The following is a 3,740-nucleotide window of genomic DNA, read 5'->3' on the forward strand; positions in this document are numbered from 1 at the left end:
CTAAATTACCTTTTTGGGAGGTGGGGAAAGCTAATATCAGTAAATAATTTTCCTTATGTTAAGCTTATTAAAAAATATAATAATAAATAAATATTAAAATTATTTTAATGGTCTAATGGGGTTTTCACTGTGCTCATGTTAGTACTTCTGAGTGTTTGATTGTGACAATAATGGACAGCTTTGTGGTGGGATTTTTTTTTTCATGTTTTGATAGCTCGGTCAAGGCATTAACATTAGAAATCATTCAAAATTTTAATTCATCTTCAAACACCGAAAGAGATTTGAAATGAGGTTAATGAGAACAGTGGGGGGGGGGAAACAAGCCCAAAGCCAAAACCACCCCAAAAACTGTTCATTTTTCCATTGTATTTTAAACAAGGAAGTCTGTAGAGCAGCACAAAACAGGACACGTGGGCAGGTGTGAAAGTCAGACTGGGGCTCGTTGCACTGGTTCCAGTGCTCTTTGCTTTGCTGTAACTGGTCATTTTGAGATGAGACTGGGGAAACTGGGCTGCCAAGGCAGAGACCACTGGCTGGCCCCACTGGTTTTTGCTGGGCAGTGGGTAATTTCTGCCTCACTTGTCAGAATCAGCCCATGGTTATCAGGGAACTTCTAATTGTTTTTCCCTTTTTTATAGTTTTAGTTAAAGGGAGCACTGTCACCCTGGGAAAACTCCTGGAATTCAGGGCCCATTGTGACACTGCAAGTCCCCATGGAACAAAAGGAACCCTGGGATGCTGCAGAAACTCATGGAACCAAGGGACCATGTGACGTCGAGGGGGCTGATGGAATCAGGAGTCCATTGGGACAATCCAGGGCCTCATGAAATCAAAGGAATTCTGGGACACTGTTGAACCTCCTGGAACCAAGGGTTCCTGGTGACATGTGTGTCCTCCTGGAACCAAGGGAGCCCTGATATATTTCTGAACCTCCCAGAATCCAGGGGCCATTGGGACCCTGCAGAACTTCCTGGATTCAAGTGGTCCTTGTGAAACTGCAGGATCTCCTGGAACCCAAGGATTCCTGGAACACTGCAGAGCTCACGGAACCAAGGGGCCACTGTCCCACTGCAGCTCCTTCTGAAGCACAAGAGACCCTGGGACAATGGGAAATCTCCTGGAATCCAAAGGGCATTTGGGGACTGCAGGACCTCATGGAACTAAAGGAACCTTTGGAGACTGTGGAAGCTCATGGAATCAAGGGACCATTGGGACATGTGGGGCCTCCTTGAACCAAAGGAACCCTGAGAATTTTTGTGGGAACAAGTTAAGGCAGCAGCAGCTGCATTCAGTTAATCAGGATCCAAAAGGAGTGTTTTGGCCTTGACTGGTGTTTTCCATCCAGAGAGAGCTGTTTGCCAAAGTGGAAACCACTTGGAACACTCTGCATGGTAGCCTGTGTTTTTCTCTGGTGGCTGAACACAGCCAGCACATGAGGGGAGGGGAATGTGTGGGATCAGGGCACTGCTATGGGGCCATGCTGGGAATTCCAGTGGACTAAAAGACAAACCCCAGGCACTGTTTCCAAAGGAACTCCAATGAAAGGGGGATGTCAGAAAGATGGGCGGACAAGTCCCACAATGGAACTCTGTGTGTGCAGCCTCATTTTCTCCTTCAGCAGCCATAGGAAAGGGGGCAAAAAGTGGGGGTTTGGACCCCAAAACTGTTGGGGGGGGGGAATTGGGGATTGAGGGAACAATGGGAAAGTGGAAGGAACAGGGAGAAGAGTGGAAAAGGGAGGGTGGTCTGGCAGGTCCGGTGGTCCCATGGGGGTCTTTGGCCACTGAGGGGTTGGAAAAGGGGGGTGGCCCCCCTGAGCTCCCAACTTTTTGTGGGGTGCTGGGGGCTGCTGGATCCAATCTCAGCCTTGGATTATGCCAACACTTTCAGTTTAGAGAAATTAGAGAGGTGTGACTGAAACACTTTTGTCCCCCAGCTTTTAATGATGGCAAATCAGATCTATTAATAGTAATGAATTTATTTAGGGTTCCAAATGATCAGACAGAAGATCTTCATCAGAATTCCTTACTGCACAATACACAAAAACTACCAGGAGTACAGGATAAGATAGGACAGTGCTCTACACTAAAGCAATTGTTGAAGCAATTCTACTCAAGCTGGCACAAAAGCAATAATTCTTAATTAGAGATGGATGGAACTCCCGCAGACCAATGCTCGTGGGGAGATCTCTGCTCTCAACCTCCAGCAGTGACCTTGGGGGGGGTCCCCAGCCAAGGCAGGAACCTCCGCACACACCCCCAAGAAGGGTTCTGTTGGAAGAACCTGTCCCTGGGAAAGGGGACTGGCCCTTTGTGGTCGAAAGGGATGGACTGACAGTCACTGGACTCCAGGGGTTGCCTCACCATCAGGGGCTTCATTCGGGGTGGAAGCAGCAGCCGAAGATCTTCCTGCAGTTGGGACACTGGTAGGGCTTCGCTTACCGGTGGGTCCGTTGGTGTCTGGTCAACTTAGAGCTCTGGGTGAAGCTCTTCCCACACTCCCCACACTTGTAGGGCCTCTCCCCGGTGTGGATGCGCCGGTGGGTGACAAGGGTGGAGTTCTGGTTGAAGCCCTTCCCGCAGTCGGTGCAGCGGAAGGGCCTCTCATCCGTGTGCGTCCGCTCATGCAGGAGGAGATGTGAGCTGCGCTGAAACCTCTTCCCACATTCCAAGCACTTGTAGGGCCGTTCCCCAGTGTGGATGCGCTGGTGGGTGAGGAGGTGGGAGCTCTGGCTGAAGCTCTTCCCACATTCCCCATATGAGTAGGGCCGTTCCCCAGTGTGGATGCGCCGGTGTTTGCGGAGGGTGGATCTGTCACTGAAGCTCTTCCCACATTCCCCACACAAATAGGGCCGTTCCCCGGTGTGGATGCGCCGGTGGATGAGGAGGATGGAGCTTTGGTTAAAGCTCTTCCCACATTCCAAGCACTTGTAAGGCCGTTCCCCAGTGTGGATGAGCTGGTGTCGGATCAGGTTGGATCTGTCACTGAAGCTCTTCCCACATTCCCTACACGTGTAGGGACGTTCCCCAGTGTGGATGTGCTGGTGGGTGAGGAGGTTGTAGCTCTCTCTGAAGCTCTTCCCACATTCCAAGCACATGAAGGGCTTCTCCCTGCTGGGAGGCTGCTCAGGGACCACCAGCTTGGAGCTCCGGCTCAAGCTCCGGCCACCTTCCTGGCACAGCCCCCCCTCTCCCACCTCCTTCCCGAGCTGTTCCCTGGTGTGGATGCGCTGGTGCCGGATCAGGTGGGAGCTGTACCTGAAGTTTTTCCCACATTCCCCACACATGTAGGGACATTCCCCAGTGTGGATGCGACGGTGTCGGATCAGGTTGGAGCTCTGCCTGAAGCTCTTCCCACATTCCCTACACGTGTAGGGACGTTCCCCAGTGTGGATGTGCTGGTGTCGGAGCAGGTAGGTGCTCTTCCTGAAGCTCTTCCCACATTCCAAGCACTTGAAGGGCTTCTCTCTGCTGGGAGGCTGCTCAGGGACCACGAGCTCGGAGCTCTCCCTCAAGCTCTGGCCGCCTTCCCGGCACAGGCTGGGTCTTTCCTCCTCAGAGCACCCTGGGCTGGCTTTGGAGCCCCTCCTGCGGGGGGATCTCGGGGCCTTTTCCTCCCCGCTGCCTTCCTGCACCGTGGAGCCCTTCAAAACAGCCTCTCCCACCAGGGTCTCACGGGGGGATTTGTCCTCTGGGCTCTCCGTCCTCAGCTCGGGGCCTGGGGCAGGAAGCAAGAAGGAC

General features: G+C 52.5%; 1 pseudogene; it reads right to left on the reverse strand.

The window, feature by feature from the left end:
- Nucleotides 1–2,308: 2,308 nt before the first annotated feature.
- Nucleotides 2,309–3,706, reverse strand: LOC113981470 (annotated as a pseudogene).
- Between the last annotated feature and the right edge of the window lie 34 nt (nt 3,707–3,740).

Source organism: Neopelma chrysocephalum, unplaced genomic scaffold, assembly GCF_003984885.1.
Source record: "Neopelma chrysocephalum unplaced genomic scaffold, ASM398488v2 Primary Assembly neopelma1_96569, whole genome shotgun sequence".
NCBI lineage: Eukaryota > Metazoa > Chordata > Aves > Passeriformes > Pipridae > Neopelma > Neopelma chrysocephalum.